Raw genomic sequence first — 25,664 nt, forward strand, 5'->3', positions numbered from 1 at the left:
TTACCCTTGACGCTACATCACAGACATGAGCGCCTGCGAAGGTGTAACCAACGACGAACCTGGGTGCACGAATGGCAAAACGTCATTTTCTCTGATCAATCCAGGTTCTGTTTACAGCATCATGATGGTCGCATCCGTGTTTGGCGACATGGCGGTGAACGCGCACTGGAAGCGTGTATTCGTCATCGCCATACTGGCGTATCACCCGGCGTGATGGATGGGGTGCCATTGGTTACGCGTCTCGGTCACCTTTTGTTCACATTGACGGCACTTTGAACAGTGGACGTTACACTTCAGATGTGTTACGACCCGTGGCTCTACCCTTCATTCGATTCCTGAGAAATCCTATATTTCAGCAGGATAATGCACGACCGCATGTTGCAGGTCCTGTACGGGCCCTTCTGGATGCAGAAAGTGTTCGACTGATGCCCTGGCCAGCGCATTCTCCAGATCTCTCACCAACTGAAAACGTCTGGTTAGTGGTGGCCGAGCAACTGGCTCGTCACAATACGCCAGTCACTACTCTTGATGGAATGTGGTATCGTGTTGAAGCTGCATGGGCAGCTGTACCTGTTCACGCCATCCACGCTCTGTTTGACTCAATACCCAGGCGTATCAAGGCCGTTATTACGGCCAGAGGTGGTTGTTCTGGGTACTGATTTCTCGGATCTATGCACCCAAATTGGGTGAAAATGTTATCACATGTCAGTTCTAGTATAATATATTTGTCCACTGAATACCCGTTTATCATCTGCATTTCTTCTTGGTGTTGCAATTTTAATGGCCAGTAGTGTATAAACTTTCATACCAAAGTTTACTCACGTCATCGAGAACATCTAATGAAAGCATTCTTCGCGCAGCTGCATCGTTTCTTCCGAATATTTGGCGAAAAACAGATTTTGCTTACAATTAAAAATATTTCTTTTTTGGAAATTAATTTTGATACATACCACTCATACGATTAAGACTACCATTGCATCCGCACAGTTGTGCAGTTCCAGCTAGGTTTTCAGAAGCAGATTTCAGTACTGAAGTTTCGAAATAACGTTTTTAACTTGGTGATAAAGATCACATGGCTGGTGCACGGGTGTGCAGTTTGATGGTATTACTTCTACCGTGTAAGTTGGTTTGTCCTCGCCATCTGTAAACGTGCTGTCATACATGACGATATTGGTTTGTCCACCCCAGGAACCCAATATGAGAAATAACTTACCAGCAACGTATGGCTTTAAAATATCATCGATATATTTTTTGTAAAATGAATTTGTCAATTTCCCGACTTTGGAACAAGTAACATAAACATTTTTTAAAAAGTCCGTTAACGCTAGAACACTAAAAGAGGGAAAATGTTACATTGTTAATAACCAATCGTAAATTTTACCACTCAGAGTTTTATTCAAAGTCATAATTTTTAGTTTATGCTCTAGTTATTTACAATTATAAGGTCTGCAATGGTATGTCACTTGCAAAATAAGTACAGAATGTCACGTTTTACGTCCTATACTGACAATACCAAGTTGGCGAGAACTGCGAATTGATACCAACTGCAATCAAATTTTACTAGGGTTTAGTAATCTAGGGTGAAACGATTGACCTTTTCTATACCCAGAGAATCAAATTAATCGTTAGTTTCTTATAAGTACATGAAAACGCTGTAATGGAATCCTGTATCACTGGACCACTTTCGACCCCACACTAAAGCCTACTGGATTCGAACTTCCCCTCCGACAGTGGAACGCTCTTAACAGTCTTAGAATATCTCGTCGAGTCTGCCAGGACTTTCTGTACAAATGGGACAAATTCTCGACCCTCAGTGTGACGGTGCTGCTCTGCGTCAGAAAATTGACCATATTGTGAGTGACTGCTGCATCATATCGTACCCAGGACCAAAAACACATCTGTATGAAATGAAGGATGCTGCAGTTTCCTGGTTAAATGGTTTAGACGTTAATATATAAGAATTGTGCTTGCTGTCCTTGTCTTTTAATCCAGCCAACTCTGTTAATATAAACTTATTGTTAATTTAACCGTCTCTAAAGGCTTCGATGTCGACGGGACGTTAAGCCCTATCTTCCTTCCTTCCTTTGTTCATTTCATTGTTCTTTTTATTACTAATCTTATTTTTCACTTTAATGTTCTTTATATTGGAGACTTAAATATCCTTTCAACTTCACATTTTAATGCATAATTTGTTGTTCTTTTATTGGCTCTTCTCACAGAACATTTTTACTGGCCATTTTACAGTCCAGTCCATCACACATTGTACTGTTCATTTTTGCATATTTTATATCTATTTTATAACTAATGTACATAAAAGTTGACGTATTTGTTTTCTTAGCTCCTCATCCGGAGTAATTTGAATGTCCAATGTACCACACATGTCCATCTGTTTATACCAAACGATAAATAAACTAACAGGGTCTATCCATAGATAGATGCTGAGGAGTAGGTGAGACAGAAAGCAAAATAATGAGAAGCACATGCAATATGTTCTTAACCCTGGCTTACTTCAATTCAGCAAGTCCAGTCGCATTTCAACGGTTCCTTGGCAGCAGAGAGACGAAGCTGACTAGTTAGCTTCGAATGCGCCGAGTGAACTCCACTATTAAGATTGGGCATCGGTGTGGCGTCTTCTTATGACAGCTCAGTGGTAGCGCTACTCACAAGTGCACTAGAGGGTGTGTCTTCAAGCCGGCTCACTGATTGCCAGGGCAGTCACATGAGTTACTGCCAACCTTTTGAGGCTGACTGCCTGGGGTGGTGTCGATAAGGTACAACACCATGTTCTTCCTCCCTCCCCTCCCCCTCCAAACCACTCGCCGTCGTCATGTATTGGTACTGACGTTAACGATGGGAGGGGGGGGGAGGAATTAAGGGAGGGGGGAGTGATGTCTGAGCGTAGGTTCCACTGAGGTGGCAGGAACCGAAACTTCAGTCAATAACAAGCTCCTGTCTGCACCCCGACATTCGTTCGTCTTGTGAATAACTGGAAGCATTTGCCGAAAAACCAGCCACAAGGTGCACACCCACGCCTAGAGACGGAACATTATAATCTATGTGTAACATAACATATATACTGGAGAGGGCTCAGCCAGTTAAATTAAAATCTTAAAATCTTGAGAGCACGAAAGTATTGTTCAGCTGTGGCAGCGACGGTCCAGCCACAAGCTTGAGAGGCACTGACGAATTCCTAATCTAGTGGCAGTTAGTGAGATGATACAAATCACAGCTCACCACATGTACAAGACGGGCAATTCCGTGCTCTTTAAGAGACAGAGTAGGACATGATGCTTCGCTAGCACTGAGAACTGAGACTTTTGTTACTTTTAAAAGTGAAGTAATATTACCCTCTGCGATGCATTTAAATGTGATTTGCAGAGTATTCATGTAGATGTAGAAGTTGGAGGTGCTTTGCCCCCCTACAGTTGTTTCTCGTGTGCGTGATGTAGCAAGGGCAATAAGGAACATTTACGTCACAGTAAGCAAGAGTGGGAAAATGGGAGTAAGAGAGTTACAGCTATGGTACGAACAGCAGGTAGCAGTAGCCAACGGCGACCGACGCAGCAACAGATAAGTAACTGCATTTCTCATTTACGAGTTCCTAACCAGGAGCGAATTTTATTATATCATCTGTGTGCTTTAATAGTTTACTTTCTTGAATTTCTGCGTGTAAATTTAACATCCAATAGCCACAGTTCTCGCGTTATCTTTTGCGTCAGAAAGTAAACCGATTCTGTGACATATTACAAGTTCCAAATCAGGGTCAAATTATTTAGTTTCACCTGAGTTTTTCGGTAGTTAGGTTTTTGAATATCTGCGTATTACTAGACACGGTTCATGCGTTTTCGTCAGGTTCTGCGGTAGAGTTGCGCAGCATGTACTGATAGTCCGTTTATCTGCATAGTTTAGTTTGCCACGGTCTTTACTATGGACAGGGACTGCGATTGTTGTGTGCGGATGCGAGCCGAGTTGGTGCCACTTCGCTCTCAGCTTCAGGCTGTGATGCCTTCGGTTACACAGTTTGAGGCTGCAATGGATGGGCAGCACTGTTGTGGGCCGGCCGTGGGGATCCAATGGACGTCCAGCACGTCAGATTCCTCCGATCGGTCCTCACTGATGGTCAACCCAGTTACTGCTCGCACTGAGGCTGACCTCTCACATGTGGTCGAGTGGGAGGTCGCCCCGGGGCGAAGCAGGTGGCGAAAGACTTCCCAGGCGGCCGCACATAAGGCCTCACCGGTTTATCTGACAAACAGGTTCCAGGTGCTGTCTGTGGCTGACACTGTCGCTGAGCCAGATGCTGTCGCCTGTCCTGATTCAGAGGAAACCACTCAGCCTGCAAGATCCGGGCAGTCACAGAGGGTGGGATTATTAGTAGTTGGGAGCTCCAACGTTAGGCACGTTATGGGGCCCCTTAGGGACTTGGCTGACAAGAAGGGTAAGAAATCCAATGTGCACTCCGTGTGCATACCGGGTGGAGTCATTCCAGATGTGGCAGGGGTCCTCCTGGATGCCATAAAGAACACAGGGAGCAGCCAACTGCAGGTGGTGGTTCAAAAATGGCTCTGAGCACTATGGGACTTAACATCTGAGGTCATCAGTCCCCTAGAACTTAGAACTACTTAAACCTAACTAACCTAAGGACATCACACACATCCATGCGCGAGGCAGGATTCAAACCTGCGACTGTAGTGGTCGCGCGGTTCCAGACTGAAGCGCCTAGAACCGCTCGGCCACATCGGCCGGCGCAGGTGGTGGCTCACGTCGGTACCAATGATGTGTGTCGCTTTGAATCAGAAGAGATTCTCTCTGGTTTCGAGTGGCCAACAGAAGTGGTAAAGGCTGCCAGTCTTGCTTGCAAGATGAAAGCAGAGCTGACCATTTGCAGCATACTCGACAGGACCGATTGCGGACCTCTGGTACAGAGCCTACAGAGCCGAGTGGAGTGTCTGAATCAGAGGCTCAGACGGTTCTGCGATCATGTAGGCTGCAGATTCCTCGACTTGCGCCAAAGCGTGATTGGGTTTCGGGTTCTGCTGAATACGTCAAGTGTCCACTGTGCGCAGGAGGCGGCTACACGGGTAGCAGGGCCTGTGTGGCGTGGACTGGGCGGTTTTTTTGGCTAGAGGGTTTCGGGAAAACACAAGAAGGGCTTCAGTTACAGGCTGAACACAGGAATAACATAGATACAGGAACCATTGATAAAACAGTTGTAAATTGTCGTAGCTGTGTTGGAAAAGTACCAGAGCTCCAAGCGCTAATAGAAAGCACTGATGTTCAAATCGTTATAGGCACTGAAAGCTGACTAAAGCCGGATATAAGGTCAGCCGAAATTTTTGTGAAGAACCTAACGGTGTTCCGAAAGGTTGGCGGAGGGGTGTTTGTTGCTGTCAGAAGTAGTTTAACTTGTCGCGAAATTGAAATAGATACTTCCTTTGATTTAATATGGGCCGAGGTCATTGTTGGCCACCGGAATAAAATAATAATTTCACCGACCTCCCAGTTCAGATGATACAGTTGCTGAAAGGTTCAAAGAAAACCTGAGTTTGATTTCAAACACGTACCCGAATCATACGATAATAGTTGGTGGTGACTTTAATTTACCTTCAGTATGTTGACGAAAATACATGTTTAATTCCGGAGGTCCGCATAGAATATCATCCGAAATTGTGCTAAACGCATTCTGTGAAAATTATCTCGAGCAATTAGTTTGTTGTGTCGGTAGCTGGGCCGACACCGTGAAGTTGAGATTGCTGAAAATGAACTCTAGACTAACGCTGTAGCCGATAGTGCACGCACGGCATAAAGCAGACGGGCGTGAAGTCTGGAACATGAGAACTTATAAATGAATAAGAAGAAAAGTATGTAGATGCTTATTACTTATCTTTTTATTAGTCCTTGGAATACATCTCTCTTGAATACTCGTAAGCTATAGGCACTGATACAAATGGCGCCTTGCTAGTTCGTAGCCATTAACTTAGCTGATGGCTATTCTGTCTCTCGGCTAATGAGAGAGAAAGGCTTCGTACAACTGGGCGGTAGCTAGGTTCTCGTACAACTGGGCGGTAGCTAGGTTCTCGTACAACTGGGCGATAGCTAGGTTCGCGTACAACTGGGCGGTAGCTAGGTTCTCGTACAACTGGGGCGAGTGCTCTCTCGTATCACGAGACCTGCCTTGGTGGTGGCGCTAGGTCTGCGATTACACAGTGGCGACACGCGGGTCCGACATGTACTAAATGGACCGCGGCCGATTTAAGCTACCACCTAGCAAGTGTGGTGTCTGGCGGTGACACCACATTCCTCCCCCGCAAATCGGCGAACGGTCGTGAGATAAGGCTTCCGCCCGCCGTGGGGAGGACCACATGTTGACGTATGCGATGAGGTGGGGAGCCTAACAACAGGCGAGGCTGTGCCACCCGCACCCGGCCATTCGGTCCGAGGGGAGCTAGGAAACGCCTGCGAAACTAGTCCAGGGTGCACGTCAACATGCGGTGTATGCGCCCGTAAAGAGACAGGAGGTACCGAAGGGTCGACCTCCATTGCGTCGGGGTAGCCGACGCGCGATGACGTCATGTGGTCCGGAGCGGGCGGGAGTTCCATGGCGGAGGACAGCTGGTCACGGGAAGCGATCGGCGGCGCGTGACCCTGGGAGGCGCTTGGCGGCTGCAACGAAGCGTCGAATGCGGGCGGCGCCGGCGGGAGAACAAGCGGCGGCGGCGGCGGCTGCTGCCGCTGCTGCGGCGGCGGCGGCGCGTCGCCATGGGGCAAAATGGAAGGCATCGTCGGTAACACCTGGGGATGAGGCGAGCCAGTAGATGGGTCCCCAGGGCGCCGACCGGACGGCACCGTCGCTGAAAGCAGACGGGGAGCGGCAGAACCCGAGCGACGACAGAGGCGCAGCTGATTGAGATGCCGACGCACCTCACCAGAGGCCCCCAAAACCAAATACATCGCGCGGCCGAGGCAGCGAAGAATGCGCCCTGCGAGCCAACGCCGTGAACCTCGATAGTTGCGATAAAATACAACGTCGCCTGGAGCAAAAGCAGGAGTCTGCCGCTGCACAGGAACCTGATGCGGCGGATGCAGCAAAGACAGCAAGGTGCGATGAGGACGACCGTGGAGCAACTCAGCCGGCGAGCGACCATCTCGGGGCTGAGAGCGATACGAAGACAAAAAGAGCAACAATGCGTCCTCCCGAGAGTGCGACTCTTTCAATTTCAACATCTGTGACTTGAAAGTCCGGACCAATCGTTCAGCGGCACCGTTGGACTGAGGCGAAAACGGCGCGGATGTCAGATGTTGAATACCATTGGCCTGGCAGAATGACTGAAATTCTGCGGACATGAATTGTGGGCCATTGTCGGAAACAATAGTCTGCGGAAGACCTTCAATGCAAAAGATAGCAGACAACGCTTGGATGGTGGCGGAGGACGTCGTGGAAGACATCCGGACAACAAAAGGAAAATTACTGAAGGCGTCGACCAGAACCAACCATCGAGCATTCCAGAATGGACCAGCAAAATCAATGTGCAAGCGTTGCCAAGGGGAAGTGGCTATTGGCCACGCAAAGACTTTCCGCGGCGGTGCGGACTGTTGTTCGGCACACGCCGGGCACGAAGAACACATATTCGTAATCGCAGCATCGATTCCGAACCAAGTACAGTGCTGACGAGCAAGTTGTTTCGTTCGCACTATACCCCAATGTCCTTGGTGAAGAAGCCGTAAAACAGAGGACTGTAACGAACGTGGGACCACGACTCTGGACTGATCATTATCAGAACGCAACAACAAAACACCACGTCGAACAAAAAGTCTCTCCTTGTGAGCAAAAAATCGGCGAACCAACGGATCCGCGATCCGAGACTTTGACAAAGGCCATTGCGTAGCAACAAAACGTAAAACAGTAGCAAGGACAGGGTCAGCAGCTGTGGCTGTAGCGACACGACGAAAATCAATCGGAAACGATTCGACCACTTCATCAGTTTCCGAATCAATGAACATGCAAGCAAGTTCGGAAGAATCGAATGCTTTATCCTCAGCAACCGGCAAACGGGACAACGCATCGGCGTTTCCGTGCTTAGCAGTGGACCGATACAAGATATCGTAGCGGTACTGCGAGAGGAAAATAGACCAGCGAATGAATTTCTGCGCTGTACGTGGAGGTACAGGCTTGGACGGATGAAAAAGCGATGTCAAAGGTTTGTGGTCTGTGATGATGGTAAAGTGACGACCATACAAGAAATCATGGAACTTAGTAACACCAAACACGAGAGCCAAAGCTTCTTTCTCTATCTGGGAATAATTTCTTTGCGCAGACGAGAGCAATTTGGACGCAAAGGCAATAGGGCGATCATGGGAGCCAACTTTGTGCGCAAGCACAGCACCGATCCCGAAATCCGAGGCATCTACCATCAACAAAAGGGGTTTCTGGGGATCGAATGGCGTAAGGCAAGTATTAGAAAGCAACGCCGATTTCAACTGGCGAAAGGCGCGTTCACATTCCGGCGTCCAGACGAACGGAACACCTTTACGGCGTAAGCGATGAAGCGGAGCTGAAATGGAAGAGGCATTGCGCACATTCACTCACACCTTGTGATTCTACATTGTTCAATGTTCTTGCGACCTCCTGACGCAATGCGTGGGGAACATTGCGCGCTTTGAAAAATTTCGGTTGCGCGTTTACCTTCAGTTCTAAATGTGCTTCATAGTTTTTAGCGCAACCTAAGCCCGGTGCAAAAATGTCTGCAAATTCGTCACACAGCCGAGAAACACTGTCTGTAGGCACAGTCTGATTCACTGATAGGACCTGATTTAGAATAGACATGTTGAACAACTTAAATAAATCGAGACCAAACAAGTTCACTGCAGAAGAAGAACGAAGAACGTAAAATGACACAAGTTTTGTTTGTCCCTTGTATGTTGCAAGAAGGCTGCACTGTCCTAACACAGGAATTTTCTGTCCGGAATATGTAGTTAGCTTAACATTTGCAGAACGCAACGGAGGTTTGCCCAGTTGTTTGTACGTGTCGTGATTGAGCAATGAAACTGCAGCTCCGGTATCGAGCTGGAATGGTATCACTTTGCCTTCAAAGTCTAAGTCCACAAAAAGTTTATTGTTCTGCTGACGACAAGAGCGACTGTTTTGTGCAATTGGAACAGACACTGGTACAGAATCACTTGCTAATTGACGTGATTTCCGGCGACGTCGACGCACAGTTTTTGTGGGACGATCACAGTCACTGTTAGAGAAAGTGTCACTGGACGAAGTGAAATGAACGACATGAATGTCCATAGGCGAAGGTCCACGAGCCTGAGTGTCCTTGGTTCGATTCCGGCGCAAAGCAAAGGGCCTGGAATGATTGTGATTGTCTGATCTGAGCTTTTTCTGGCAAACTTTTTGAACATGTCCTTTCTTATTGCAGAAAAAGCAAATAGCTTGGCGTGACGGGCAATGTTCACGCGAATGTCTAGTAGCACACCGCGGGCACGATTTCACTACATTTGTGGGCTGGCACGGCACACGTGGCTTAGCGCGCGGCGGCAGCTGTGCGGACGTATGCGAGGGCAGTTGACCGGGCCGCGCAGCTCGTCCAGCGGGCCGGTTAATGTTACACACGGCTGGCGAAGTTTCAAAAGATTCCTGAGCACAGTCAAGGGTGTCCTGTCTATCCAATATGTCTATCACTTGTTGAAGGGAGGGATTAACTAGTTTCAAAATTTGCTCCCGTATGCGAACATCAGAAACGTTCTGTGCAATTGCATCACGCACCATTGTATCTGAATAAGAAAGACCACAGTCACATTCAAAGGCACAGTCCCTAGTAAGTCCTTGCAATGTTGCTACCCACTCCCTATTAGTTTGACCGGCCGTACGTTTTGTACGAAAGAATGTATACCGTTTTGCAACCACATTAACTGTTTCTTTGAAATAGGCATCTAATGCAGACAAAATTTCCTCGTAGGACAGAGTTGCTACGTCTCGTCGGGGAAACAATTTCACTATCACACGGTATGTGGACACACCGACACAAGAAAGCAAAAACGGCTGCCGCTCATTACCTTGAATTCTGTAGGCAGCAAGGTGGAAGTTGAACTGGCGAGACCACTCTTGCCACGTCTCATCGGCTGCCACGTATGGTCGAAAGGGAGGTGCAACAGCGTTTAGAGGCAGCGGTAGCGAAGAAGCGGCGGCGGCCGCATCGGTTTGAATGGTACGTTGACCCTGGACGAGCTGTCCAAGGGCATCCAGTAACGCCTGCGTCTGCTGATTCTGCAAGCGATAAAATTCGGACAGTACATCTGGAGAATGTGGCGAAGCCATGACACAATTAAATGTAAGCAATCAGAACACTTTAAATCGTCGCCAATGTTGCAAACGAATTAATACAAACTCTTTTGCTCGTCGCCAATAAATGTTGTGTCGGTAGCTGGGCCGACACCGTGAAGTTGAGATTGCTGAAAATGAACTCTAGACTAACGCTGTAGCCGATAGTGCACGCACGGCATAAAGCAGACGGGCGTGAAGTCTGGAACATGAGAACTTATAAATGAATAAGAAGAAAAGTATGTAGATGCTTATTACTTATCTTTTTATTAGTCCTTGGAATACATCTCTCTTGAATACTCGTAAGCTATAGGCACTGATACAAATGGCGCCTTGCTAGTTCGTAGCCATTAACTTAGCTGATGGCTATTCTGTCTCTCGGCTAATGAGAGAGAAAGGCTTCGTACAACTGGGCGGTAGCTAGGTTCTCGTACAACTGGGCGATAGCTAGGTTCGCGTACAACTGGGCGGTAGCTAGGTTCTCGTACAACTGGGGCGAGTGCTCTCTCGTATCACGAGACCTGCCTTGGTGGTGGCGCTAGGTCTGCGATTACACAGTGGCGACACGCGGGTCCGACATGTACTAAATGGACCGCGGCCGATTTAAGCTACCACCTAGCAAGTGTGGTGTCTGGCGGTGACACCACATAGTTCATGAGCCCACGCGAGTAGTAAACGGTTGTGAAAACACACTTGACCTCTTAGCAACAAATAATCCTGAGTTAACAACGAACATCAAAATCGATTCAGGGATTAGTGAACACAGTGCTGTCGTAGCAAGACTGAATATTGTAATCCCCAAATCCTCGAAAAATAAGCGAAAAATATACCTATTCAAAAAAGCAGATAAAAATTCACTTGACGCCTTCCTGAGAGACAATCTCCACTCATTCCAAATTAATAATATATGTGTAAACCAGATATGACTTAAATTCAAAGAAATAGTATCGGCAGCAATTGAGAGATTTATACCAAATAAATTAACAAACGACGGAGCTGATCCTCTTTGGTACACAAAACGGGTTAGAATACTGTTTGCAGAAACATCGAAACAAACATGCCAAATTTAAACAGACACAAAATCCCCAAGATTGGCAATCTTTTACAGAAGCTCGAAATTTAGCGCGGTCTGCAATGCGAGACGCTTACAACGGTTTCCACAACGAAGCTTTGTCTCGAAACCTGGTAGAAAATCCAAAGCGATTCTGGTCGTATGTGAAGTATGTTAGTGGCAAGAAACAATCAATGCCTTCTCTGCGCGATAGCAATGGAGATACTATCGAAGACAGTGCTGCCAAAGCAGAGTTACTAAACACAGCCTTCCGAAATGCCTTCACAAAAGAAGACGAGGTAAATGTTTTGCAGGATTCGAATCGAGAACAGCTGCCAACGTGAGCAACGCAGAAGTAAGTATCCTCTGAATAGTGAACCAACTTAAATCACTTAATAAAAGCAAGTCTTCTGGTCCAGACTGTATACCAATTAGGTTCCTTTCGGAGTACGCTGATGCATTACCTCCATACTTAACAATCATATGCAACCGTTCGCTAACCGAAAGATCCGCACCCAAAGACTGGAAAGTCGCACAGGTCACACCAATATTAAAGAAAGGTAGTGGGAGTAATCCACTAAATTACAGGCCCATATCGTTAACGTCGATATGCTGCAGGATTTTAGAACGTAATGAATTACCTCGAAGAAAACGGTCTACTGACACACAGTCAACATGGGTTTAGAAAACATCGTTCCTGTGAAACACAACTAGCTCTTTATTCACATGAAGCGCTGAGTGCTATTGACAAGGGATTTCAGATCGATTCCATATTTCTGAATTTCCAGAAGGCTTTTGACACTGTACCACACAAGCGGCTAGTAGTGAAAGTGCGTGCTTATGGAATATCGTCTCAGTTATGTGACTGGCTCTGTGATTTCCTGTCAGAAAGGTCGCAGTTCGTTGTAATTGACGGAAAGTCATCGAGTAAAACAGAAGTGATTTCTGGCGTTCCCCAAGGTAGTGTTATAGGCTCTTTGCTGTTCCTTATCTATATAAACGATTTGGGAGACAATTTGAGCTGCCGTCTTCGGTTGTTTGCAGATGACGTTGTCGTTTATCGACTAATAAAGTCATCAGAAGATCAAAACAAACTGCAAAATGATTTAGATGAAATATCGGAATGGTGCGAAAAGTGATAGTTGACCTTAAATAACGAAAAGTTTGAGGTCATCCACAGGAGTGCTAAAAGGAACGCGTTAAACTTCGGTTACACGATAAATCAGTCTAATCTAAAAGCCGTAAATTCAACTAAATGCCTAGGTATTACAATTACGAACAATTTAAATTGGAAGGAACACATACAAAATGTTGTGGGGAAGGCTAACCAAAGACTGCGTTTCATTGGCAGGACACTTAGAAAATGTAACAGACGTGCCTAGAGACTGCCTACACTACGCTTGTCCGTCCTCTTTTAGAATACTGTTGCGTTGTGTGGGATCTTTATCAGATAGGACTGACTGAGTACATCGAAAAAGTTCAAAGAAAGGCAGCACGTTTTGTATTATCGCGAAATATGGGAGAGAGTGTCACAAAAATGATACAGGATTTGGGATGGAAATCATTAAAAGAAAGGAGTTTTTCGTTGCGACGCAATCTTCTCACGAAATTCCAATCACCAACTTTCTCCTCCGAATGAGAAAATATTTTTTTGGCACCGGCTTACATAGGGAGGAACGATCACAATGATAAAATAATGGAAATCAGAGCTCGTACGGAAAGATATATGTGTTCATTATTTCCGCGCGCTACACGAGATTGGAATAATAGAGAATTGTGAAGGTGGTTCGATGAACCCTGTGCCAGGCACTTAAATGTGATTTGCCGAGTATCCATGTAGATGTAGATGTAGATGTAGAACACAGCTTTTGGCCAATAGCTGGTCAAAATAACTTGCCTTAGCTTGATTCCTGGTCTGCGTGTAACAATCATATTTCCTTAGAGCAAATTATCCCTCCCGAAAAGTGTGTGGCATTGAGTTCATAGCACCTGGAACCGGTGGGTTAATTCAACCTCTCTATGTTTGTTTTATTCCGTGCCTTTAAAATATATTTTCGCCCTATTTGCAGCTACGCCTTAAAGGATAACCACTTTCACGATAAGCTCCATGACACACTTTTTCGCATTCAGTTGCATGCCATCAAATTCCATCAGTTCTTTTCACCCCGTTTCAAGCCAATATGATGTTATATGCGTTATTTAAGAGTGGACACCTAGCTGAACGTCATGCGCAGTTTGCAACTCCAGAGCAGTTCGCCTTCGATCTCCATGGTGCGAAAGTTTGTGGTCACTGTGGCTCGCCATTTTTCATTCGGTGTTCACGGTGCAAGTTAATGGTTTGTTTTGAACATTTCTCGAATGTCGACGATGTCCATTTTGTGAAGTGTAATACATACATCCCATAGAAGGTTGATCTCTGTACCTTGCGGACACAAATGGTGAGTCATTAGCAGCTAATACTTTTCCTGTCGTAATATTTAACGCAACACATTCAAATGAGCCTTACTAAAGACTGAAGTTAGGACCTCACATTCAAGGGGTTCCTTGTGAGTACACCAGAATCATAAAACAGTCGTAATACTTCTATTGAAATAATATCTGTGATATCTCAACGCCTGATCTGGACAGACACTGTATCAGACCGCAGCGTTGCACTCTAGCTATCTGTCGTGAACGTTATACAGCCAGGATCAAACTACACGAAATGTATTCCCCAGTTGCGAATACGAACAACTGTCAGTTGTATAAGGGAATGGCGACAGTGAAAATCTGTGCCAGACCGGGACTCGAACCCGGATTTCTCGCTCTACGCGAGCGGTCGTCTTCAGCGCTTTCGCTATCCGTGCACGACTCGAGGGCAGCCACACCCTTATTCATGTCGCCGTTCGTGAGTAACAATCTGTACTCCGACAAACATAACGTAATTTCCTTACAGGGGAGGACATTTTAATTGAAAGTCGCTGCCCGGCATTGACGGATAAATATAGTGTTGCACAGCCTGGGTCGTTAAGAAGAAAGATACAGTGTTCCTTCGGAGATGCATGCATGTCCCAAGGAACACTGCAGCTACACAGGCATTGCAATATTGTAACTGTCAAAGTGTGTAGTATAACGTTATAACATAGATTTAGCGCATAACAGGATCAGATTTTCACGTCATCTATATGAACACAATCAATGAATCCAGCATGATACTTTAATCATCAGTCTTCCATGCACTCTAGTTGTTAATTATTTCTTTAATACCGCGCTGTGCGGAAGTATATTATTTATATGAAATTATTCGATGTAATATATGTTGTCTGATACTGTTCGGACCAGAAAGAAATGAACCCCGCGACCGCTACGGTCGCAGGTTCGAATCCTGCCTCGGGCATGGATGTGTGTGATGTCCTTAGGTTAGTTAGGTTTAAGTAGTTCTGAGTTCTAGGGGACTGATGACCTCAGATGTTAAGCCCCATAGTGCTCAAAGCCATTTTAACCATTTTGGAGACAGACTGTAGACCACTGGTGCAGACCTACTTGCGGTCGCGCTGTGCAGCCCTGGTGGGGCACCCAGGGGCCAGATGGTAGCCAGCGGACGACATGAAATGTTAGTTCGTGTTACCCGAGAGAAGGAACAGTTACCTTCAGGGAATCTTAAGAACAGTTTTCAGGTAATGGGTTAACTTGGGCGGCATGCCTTCGCACTAGATACTTCAACAATTGTCGGGACTCCGGAAATATTCGTGTCATGTGTGACTTACAAAAATTCTGCATTTGTGACATGTTGTCGCATTTGTGAGTTGTTGTTTTATTTAAACTGTTGTGGACTGGCAAGACAGCCAATCCACGAGGACGGTAGGCCGAAGGGCACGCGTTTAAGCTCACGCAGGATGGCGTGAGGTCTGGAAAATGACAAGGTCTTTATAGTAGCAAAAATAGTACGTAGCTTCTGGAATACTTAACTTTAATCCATAATTGGTGAACACCGGTCTGACGGTACACGCATCACAAGATAAATAGCAGTTGATAATGGCGCCTTGCTAGGTCGTAGCAAATGACGTAGCTGAAGGCTATGCTAACTATAATCTCGGCAAATGAGAGCGTAATTTGTCAGTGAACCATCGCTAGCAAAGTCGGCTGTACAACTGGGGCGAGTGCTAGGAAGTCTCTCTAGACCTGCCGTGTGGCGGTGCTCGGTCTGCAATCACTGACAGTGGCGACACACGGGTCCGACGTATACTAACGGACCGCGGCCGATTTAAAGGCTACCACCTAGCAAGTGTGGTGTCTGGCGGTGACACCACATAAACCCTCTCCGTTGCTGCTTACCTGTGAAAGCTGAAAAAGATGCGATGAGGGTTCTCACTTTATAATGATAAAGGGCCTTATTCACGAAAAGAATAAACTACTGTATTAAAATTAATAGATTAAAAAAGAATACTTCTTGGCCTGTCTTTGCCCGAATGCTTCTTAAAGGTAAAACCCTTGCTGTCGAACAAATGTCTGTGTATATACACTCCTGGAAATTGAAATAAGAACACCGTGAATTCATTGTCCCAGGAAGGGGAAATTTTATCGACACATTCCTGGGGTCAGATACATCACATGATCACACTGACAGAACCACAGGCACATAGACACAGGCAACAGAGCATGCACAATGTCGGCACTAGTACAGTGAATATCCACCTTTCGCAGCAATGCAGGCTGCTATTCTCCCATGGAGACGTTCGTAGAGATGCTGGATGTAGTCCTGTGGAACGGCTTGCCATGCCATTTCCACCTGACGCCTCAGTTGGACCAGCGTTCGTGCTGGACGTGCAGACCGCGTGAGACGACGCTTCATTCAGTCCCAAACATGCTCAATGGGGGACAGATCCGGAGATCTTGCTGGCCAGGGTAGTTGACTTACACCTTCTAGAGCACGTTGGGTGGCACGGGATACATGCGGACGTGCATTGTCCTGTTGGAACAGCAAGTTCCCTTGCCGGTCTAGGAATGGTAGAACGATGGGTTCGATGACGGTTTGGATGTACCGTGCACTATTCAGTGTCCCCTCGACGATCACCAGTGGTGTACGGCCAGTGTAGGAGATCGCTCCCCACACCATGATGCCGGGTGTTGGCCCTGTGTGCCTCGGTCGTATGCAGTCCTGATTGTGGCGCTCACCTGCACGGCGCCAAACACGCATACGACCATCATTAGCACCAAGGCAGAAGCGACTCTCATCGCTGAAGACGACACGTCTCCATTCGCCCCTCCATTCACGCCTGTCGCGACACCACTGGAGGCGGGCTGCACGATGTTGGGGCGTGAGCGGAAGACGGCCTAACGGTGTGCGGGACCGTAGCCCAGCTTCATGGAGACGGTTGCGAATGGTCCTCGCCGATACCCCAGGAGCAACAGTGTCCCTAATTTGCTGGGAAGTGGCGGTGCGGTCCCCTACGGCACTGCGTAGGATCCTACGGTCTTGGCGTGCATCCGTGCGTCGCTGCGGTCCAGTCCCAGGTCGTTGGGCACGTGCACCTTCCGCCGACCACTGGCGACAACATCGATGTACTGTGGAGACCTCACGCCCCACGTGTTGAGCAATTCGGCGGTACGTCCATCCGGCCTCAAGCATGCCCACTATACGCCCTCGCTCAAAGTCCGTCAGCTGCACATACGGTTCACGTCCACGCTGTCGCGGCATGCTACCAGTGTTAAAGACTGCGATGGAGCTCCGTATGCCACGGCAAACTGGCTGACACTGACGGCGGCGGTGCACAAATGCTGCGCAGCTAGCGCCATTCGACGGCCAACACCGCGGTTCCTGGTGTGTCCGCTGTGCCGTGCGCCTGATCATTGCTTGTACAGCCCTCTCGCAGTGTCCGGAGCAAGTATGGTGGGTCTGACACACCGGTGTCAATGTGTTCTTTTTTCCATTTCCAGGAGTGTAGATACTGCTCGAAATAGTAATTATACGGAATACACTGTAAATAAAATAACATTTTATTCAGAATGGCTGACGACATGTCATCTACAAAATAAATACTTTTCTTAAGGAAATATAATTTTACACTGTACTTAAGCATGTGCTCGACTTGTTTGCTATCGACTGCAGGGCTGATTTGCAGTCTTCTTCCGAGAGATAGATGAAAAAATCAAAGTACATTGGTCGATATGCCGTTTCATGCTAAAACGTTTCGAAGACGAATATCATATGAAATATTTGGGGTTCCATGTTACATTACATCTTCCAGTGCTCCCCATAGAAAGGAATCAAGAGGAGCCAAATCAGGGACCTGGCCAGCCTCTGTATTACAGCAATCCATCCTACCCAACGGTGGGGAAACTTTCCATTCATATGTGCGTGATACCATGGCAGCCGTAGTATGATAGCTCTTTTAGAAAAGCAGGTAGAATCCTAGCAAGAACGTATGCATACGTATTACCATTTAACGCACGTGGGATGAAGTATGGTCCCTAAACGGAATTTCCTATGACACCGCACCACAGTCGTTGTTGTTATGCCTGAAGGATTTTCAGCTGCCCTGTAGTGACTATCATGTAAATCAAGTCTTCCGATTTCCTGGTGTAGTGACAGATGATAAGGGTGCATTTTATGTTGATGCAAGATGCAAATGTCATTCGTCTGGCTCATCCCACATTCCTTGGCAGTACGTCTCTTTCCACCATATGTCATAACCAGAACAGTTGCTTCGTGTACACTGTCTTTGCAGTCTTCGTCCCTGTCCTCTGATGTCGAAACTGTTTGTTTCCGCCGGCCGGAGTGGCCGAGAGGTTCTAGGCGCTACAGTCTGGAACCGCGCGACCCTGAGTCAACAGATGGGTTTGCTAGACAACAACCATCTGCACGAACAGTTCAAATGGTTCAAATGGCGCTGAGCACTATGCGACTTAACTTCTGAGGTCATCAGTCGCCTAGAACTTAGAACTACTTAAACCTAACTAACCTAAGGACATCACACACATCCATGCCCGAGGCAGGATTCGAACCTGCGACCGTAGCGGCCGCTCGGCTCCAGACTGTATCGCCTAGAACCGCACGACCACTACGGCCGGCCACGAACAGTTCGACGACGTTTGCAGCAGCATGGACTATCAGCTCGGAGACCATGGCTGCGGTTACCCTTGACACTACATCACAGACAGGAGCGCCTGCGATGGTGTACTCAACGACAAACCTGGTTGCACGAATGGCAAAACGTCATTTTGTAGGATAAATGCCTCGGGCATGGGTGTGTGTGATGTCCTTAGGTTGGTTAGGTTTAAGCAGTTCTAAGTTCTAGGGGACTGATGACCTTAGAAGTTAAGTCCCATAGTGCTCAGAGCCATATTTTGTTTGTTTCCACTAGTGGCTCAAAATGACTGTGAGCACTATGGGACTTAACTTCTGAGGTCATCAGTCCCCTAGAACTTAGAACTACTTAAACCTAACTAACCTAAGGACATCACACACATCCATGCCTGAGGCAGGATTCGAACCTGCGAACGTAGCGGTCGCGCGGTTCCAGACTGTAGCGCCTAGAACCGCTCGGCCACCCCGGCCGGGGTTTCCACTAGTGACTTAATAATTCGTGCAAGTGTCTGCTACGACATACACCTAAAATCAGGATAGACATCCCTTTACCACTCTAACGTTTCGACAGTATTTCTTTGGTATCCGCTGTGTCATGTCTAACTTCTCCTCATTGGCGTACATGTCTGAATGCAAGGAGTGTTGGAGCAGAAATGGTCCGCCGATACACGACCCAGTTCCTGCAATACAGACACGTAAACAGTCGAAAGGCTTCATATTCTAACGTAGCCTTGCATGAGCCTCTTTACAACGCAATAGCCGATTCAGGTCAACTTGCCCTTCAATTTAGATAATTTCTCGGTTTCTTTTGCGAAGAAGATCAACCTCACAATTAACAAGCATTATGTGACTGTAATTGTACTTTCAAGAGCTTTCGGTAGCTGCAAAAAAAGTATATCATTCTGTTTTTAAGAAAATCATACTTATGTCAATCCTCCGATCAAAAAAGAGTTAAGACCTTTATCACATACCAAAAATACGTGTCCCTTTCCTGGGGAGAGACCGCTATGATAAATCTTTTCCATCTGATGTGCAAGATCCATGAGACGGACTTCAGGAAGAATGTAATAATTCAAATTCCTAAGAAAACAGTTGTGAATATTACTAACCTATCATTTTAAAAAGCTGCGGTTGCAAAATTGGTTACAAAGGAATGGAAACCGATTAGAAGCCTACATCGTGAAATACCAGTTTGGATTCAGGATAAATGTGGGAGCACGTGAGGCAATACTGACCTTACGACTTCTGTTAGAAGGTAGGTTGAGGAAAAGCGGCACTATGTTTGTGCTATTTGCATACAGACTTTAAAATCTTGAAGCTGATAGGGATAAAACACAGGGAGCGAAGAGCTATTTACAACTTTTTCAGAAACCAGACGAAAGTTGTTGGAGATGCAGGGCATGAAAGGGTTATATAGTCTATATTTGGGGAGAAAAGAGATTTGTTACTGAACTTGATTAAAAGATGGGATCGGTTAGTGGGACACATTGTGATGTATATCTGCAGCTGGCTGGCGTGTTTCAAACATTCTGTCACGGAGATGCATTAGTTGCATAGTAATGGATGGTTACATTTGATCACAAACTGATGCGAGGAAAAAAGTCGATACTTACGTGGAAAGTTATATGCCTGCGGCTGACTTAGCTCAATCATATCCACATGATCTTCTGCAATAATCTCCAATATCATCTCCATCGTAGCATCACCATACAGCAGGCCATCAATATCACCTACAACAACCAATCCGAATTCATTAGATTACATCGATATTCACGGACAAGCACAAGTGCACCACATAATTCATACCTTTAGCTTTGTCGAACAAACATGTCCACCTAGCGTCACCATCTTGGTTGACATGAGCTACCGCAAGCTGACGATGATGATGATCTTTTCAGAGTATATGTTACAAGTTCAGAGACCAAAACTAGGATGGTTTTCAACTGGCAGAGTTAGGATATTTATACGCAGTACTGACAAATCAGAAGTGAGGAAGAGGATATATACCAGCCAATGAGATGAAAGGATCTACCAGGTTCATACAAAAATCCCTGGAAAATATTCGAAAAGCAATAGGCAGGTGCTGCCACAGCTGGGATACATGGAAAATTCCAACAGGCAAAAATTTTCTAGGAAGCTTTATACTCCTACAGCGAATGACTACAATCCCTACGACCCTGCTGACACATCTGGGTGAAACATCGGTTCATTTTAATGTAGGATAGATGCCAGTAGGTGTTCCACCTTTAGGGCAGTATAGAAAAACGTCAGGCAAAAAATATCTTTCCCGTTTTTCTAACAAAGTAGATAATCAGCATTTTTGTAAAACATTTAGGGGGCAGAAGTGATGGGTATAGCGATATGCACATATACAGACGGCAGTAGAATCGGTTACACAAGGTATAAAAGGGCAGTGCATTCGCGACGATGTCGCTTGTACTCAGGTGATTCATTGAAAAGATTTCCGGCGTGATTATGGCCGCACGACGGGGATTAACAGACTCTGAACGCGGAATGGTGGTTGGTACTAGACGCAGAGGACGTTTCATTTCGGAAATCGTTTGAGAATTAAATATCCCGAGGTCCACAGTGTCAAGAGTGTATCGAGAAAACACACTTACAGTTATTACCTGTTACCACAGATAACGCAGTAGCCGACGGTCTTCACTTAACGACCGAGAGCAGCGGCGTTTGCGTAAGGAGGAGGAGGAGGAGATTAGTGTTTAACGTCCCATCGACATCGAGGTCATTAGAGACGGGTTTGCGTAAGGTTGTCACTGCTAACAGACGAGCAACACTACGTGAAATAACCACAGAAATCAATGTGAGGCGTGCGACGAACGAATGCGTTCGGACATAGATGCGAAATTTGATTTTAATGGGTTACGTAGCAGACAACCGACGCGAATGCCTTTGCTAACAGCAAGTCAGTTCTTGCGTGGACTCTCGTCCAGATTTCAGTTGGTAAGAGCTGATGGCAGGGTTAGAGTGTGGCGCAGACCCCGCGAAGCCAGGCTGTCAATAAATCACTGTGCATGCTGGTGGTGGCTCCATAATCGTGCGGCCAGTGTTTACGTGGAACGGACTGAGTGCTCCGGTCCAACAGAACCAATCACTGACTGGAAATGATTATCTTCGGCTACCTGGACACGATTTTCAGCCTTTCACGGTCTTCATGTTCCCAAACTAAGATGGCAATTTGATGGATGGTAATGTGCCATGTCAAGGGACCACAATTTTTCGCGGGTTGTTTCAAGAACATTCTGGACAATTCGAGCGAATGATTTTGTGGTGTCACCGGCAGACACCACACTTGCTAGGTGGTAGCCTTTAAATCGGCCGCGGTCCGTTAGTATACGTCGGACCCGCGTGTCGCCACTATCAGTGGCCACACGGCAGGTCTAGAGAGACTTCCTAGCACTCGCCCCAGTTGTACAACCGACTTTGCTAACGATGGTTCACTGACAAAATACGCTCTCATTTGCCGAGACGATAGTTAGCATAGTCTTCAGCTACGTCATTTGCTACGACCTAGCAAGGCGCCATTACCAGTTACTATTGATACTGAATCACGTACAGTCAAGAGCGACGCTCATCATTAATGGATTAAAGTTAAGTATTCTACCAGCTACGTCCGTTTTTTCTAAATTCTAATTTCCTTGTCCTGTTCCAGACCTCACGCCAGCCTGCGTGAGCTAAAACGCGTGCTTTTCGGCTTCCTCTAGTAACACGATGTTGGCTCTCCTGCCAACCCACAACAGATTTGGCCACGCAGATCGCCCAACCTGAATTCCATCGAGCATTTATGAAACATAATCGAGAGGTCTGTTCGTGCACAAAATCCTGTATTGGGAACACGTTCGCAGCAAGGCTCAGTATTTCTGCAATGGACATCAAACGACTTGTCGAGTCCGTGCCACGTCGAATTGCTGCACTACGCCGGGCAAATGGAAGTCCGACACGATATTAGGAGGTATCCCACGACTACTGTCACCTAATTGTTGATCTTCGTGTGTAAGATTCGTAAAGGGAGGTGCAGGTGTGCTATACACCGGCCTGCTGTGGGAGTACACCTGCATTTCTCTGGCACGTTTTCTGGTACGTTGCATTATTTTCGAGCCTTGTGAACCAGTTTCTTTTTCGTGACTTTGATTAGTAAAGGGAAGGTGTAAAGTGAAGTGTTCCGACACGAATGGGTGGCACATCTGATCACAGCTACAAGTATCGTGATTTGGGAAACATGTTCTGCTGTCGGAAGCGGAACGTCAGCGCGGCGCGTCAATACGTCGCAGCTGGGGTGGCTGCGAGCAGGGAGTGTCGAGCGGAGAGAGGCTCACGTGGCCCGGCCCTCTGGTGGAGCGGGGGGAAAGGACGGCAGCTGCAGCTGCGCGGCAAGCTATCCGCTATCAGGGCGTGGGCTTGGCGCCCATCAAATAAACATGTTTCCTCCTCTTACCCTGCAACAACTCCTCGTATCGTTTTGTGCCTAACTTTCTCTCATGAGAATATTAATGGCATTGTTTTTCGTAGTAACTTCTTTTTCCTTGGTGAAATTCGTATCGTAAAAACTTCGTCAGAATGAAACTTTCATTCAATTCCAGCAGAATAACGCATGACCATTTTTTTCCTAAAATGCGCAATTGCACGAATCTCTCGTCTACCGCCATTATGTGTGTGACGCGGCAGTCTGCCACCATCTTTTTTCCGCCTCCATCTTTTTCCCACTGCCATCTTGTGAGATGTCATCATGTGACCTTGGAGGGTGTGAAGGGGGGGAGTGATCTTGGCAGATACTTGGCAACAATGCAGAGTGCGCTAAGTGTTGGATGGATGTGGGGGAGGGGGAGACGGTGGAGGAGATCTGGCAACACTGCAGAGTGTGTCAGAAAATATACGGTGCTGCCCAAAATACGCAAGAATTTCATTGTACTGTTCAAACCACTAGCAGGACGACAGTCTGCTGCTAGATGTCTCAAGGTACACGTATTAACTGCTGCAGCACAAAGTTGTCACCTTTGGCGAATGCAGTTATGACTTGTAGTGGTTAGTGTCAGCATATGTTTCAGTGCTTCTGCGAACTGCGAAATGGATTACGTGAAGGAGCAACAGAATTGCATCAAATTATGTTTCAAGTAGAAGAAAACTGTAGCTGAAACCCACTGCATACTGACAGAGGCACTCAGTAAGAGTGCACTGAGTTAAGAACAACATTTGAGTGGTTCAAGCGCTTCAATGAAGGCCGAGAATCTGTCGAAGATGACAAACATTCTGATCGATCATCAACATGCATAACACTAAAAATGATCAGGAAAGTGTACGATATGATTCACGAAGACCAAAGGCAGACGATTCACGATGCTTGTAACAGACTAGGGCTGTCGTACAGTAAATGTCAACGAATTCTAGCTGGTGAAATAAACATGAGACGAACTGCAGCGAAGTTTGTCCCTTGCCTTCCCAGGATCGGCCAACGAAATCTCAAGATTGATGGATGCACAGAGCTGCAACCAAGAGTTCTAAAGTGTACAAAATTCTTCTCCAGAATCATAACATGTGATGAATTTTGGGTCTTCGGTTATGGCCCTGAAACGAAGCACCAGTCATGAAGTCTCCAAGGCCGAAAAGAGCTCGACAAGTTGGCAGCAACATGAATGGTGATCTTTTTCTCGGCATTCGAGGAATTGCGCCTAAGGAGTTTGTTCCACCTGTCAGACTGTGAATGTGCAGTTTTACTTTGAGGCGACTGAGTTGAAATGTTCACCGCAAACGGCCAGAGTTGTGGAAAAGAAAGAGTGGTTGGTGCACCATGACATCGCACCCGCACACACCTCGCTCATTGTGAAGGACTCCTGGCCAAAAACAAAACGGCAACGGTGCACCAACCTCCCTACCCGCCATACCTAGCCCCGTGCGAGATCTACTTGCTACCGAAGATGAAAATTCGTTGAAAGGGCGACGTCTTGACTCGACTGAAGACATTCAAGTGGAATCGAGCGGGTCCTGAACACCCTTCACCCTGGAATGCTTCCAAAAGTGGGGACAACGCTGGGATCATTGCATATATGCTCGAGGTGGCTACTTTCTAGGTGACGGAGGACATTGGAGCTGAGTATAGTTTTCTGATTTTTACAACGAAATTCTCGGATATTTTGGGTAGGAACTCGTACGTAGCTCCAGTACTGACTTGGACTCCCGTGGTCGCTATCGGAACCTGACAGTAAACAAGTGACTAAGAAAAACGCATCTCATTGTCAATGCTTCCAGGTCAGCTGTGTGTGTACTAGAAGGTGGTTCACTGTGTCCTCGTGCAACGTCAAGATAAAAACTCACGCTAAGCCGATAGAAGTGCCCTGACCCCCAGATGCAATAATATTGTATTCGACTAATACCAGCCGCCACGACTTGTAACGTATTATTTGATACACCATGTAGTTGCAACAGCATATTGTTTCGAGCAAATATTTCGATTTTTTGCCTAAGCCCGCATCTCGTGGTCGTGCGGTAGCGTTCTCGCTTCCCACGCCCGGGTTCCCGGGTTCGATTCCCGGCGGGGTCAGGGATTTTCTCTGCCTCGTGATGGCTGGGTGTTGTGTGCTGTCCTTAGGTTAGTTAGGTTTAAGTAGTTCTACGTTCTAGGGGACTGATGACCATAGATGTTAAGTCCCATAGTGCTCAGAGCCATTTGAACCATTTTGCCTAATTGCACCTCTTTTACGACTTATGAATGTGCTGGTCACAATTGTCTGTTACAAAGTATTGTTTGTTCAGCGTCCTGTGCTTCTGCTCGATTTCGATTTGTCAACTTCAAACACCGACTGTATGCAAATATTGAGTTTTACGGATAAATGACGTAGATGGGTGACACAAAAGACTCATTTTTATTCGTTTCTAGCCGTTAGAACTGGTTAATTTCCTTGGAGAAGATAATGTCGCTTCAGTTGTTGTCTATAGTGTGGTGTCCTAATACAGGATAGAGGAAAGACAAGGGATTACATGTCAAATTGCAGTTTCCGATCAGTTAGGAGCAAATGCAGAAAGACGAATTTCCAGTGAAGGCAGGTTGATTGCTTGCTTCAGTGCCGAACATTGGCAACGCCACCAACGAGAGGCACGGTTTTTGGGATTCGATACAATGTGCCCGCAGGAACTCACAGATCTGATTAACACTATTTATTTACAAACAGACTAACTACTACCTGAAAGCTAATTCTGGACGTTAGGAA

At 46.5% G+C, this 25,664-nt stretch overlaps 1 long non-coding RNA gene across 1 annotated transcript in view; it reads right to left on the minus strand.

Moving 5' to 3' along the window:
- Nucleotides 1–25,664, minus strand: part of LOC124723236 — a 130,854-nt gene that overhangs the window by 39,832 nt on the left and 65,358 nt on the right. The window contains exon 2 of the long non-coding RNA XR_007006551.1: nt 20,055–20,171. This is a non-coding gene — a long non-coding RNA (uncharacterized LOC124723236). The remainder of the gene's footprint in view (nt 1–20,054; nt 20,172–25,664) is intronic.

Source organism: Schistocerca piceifrons, chromosome X (assembly GCF_021461385.2).
Source record: "Schistocerca piceifrons isolate TAMUIC-IGC-003096 chromosome X, iqSchPice1.1, whole genome shotgun sequence".
NCBI lineage: Eukaryota > Metazoa > Arthropoda > Insecta > Orthoptera > Acrididae > Schistocerca > Schistocerca piceifrons.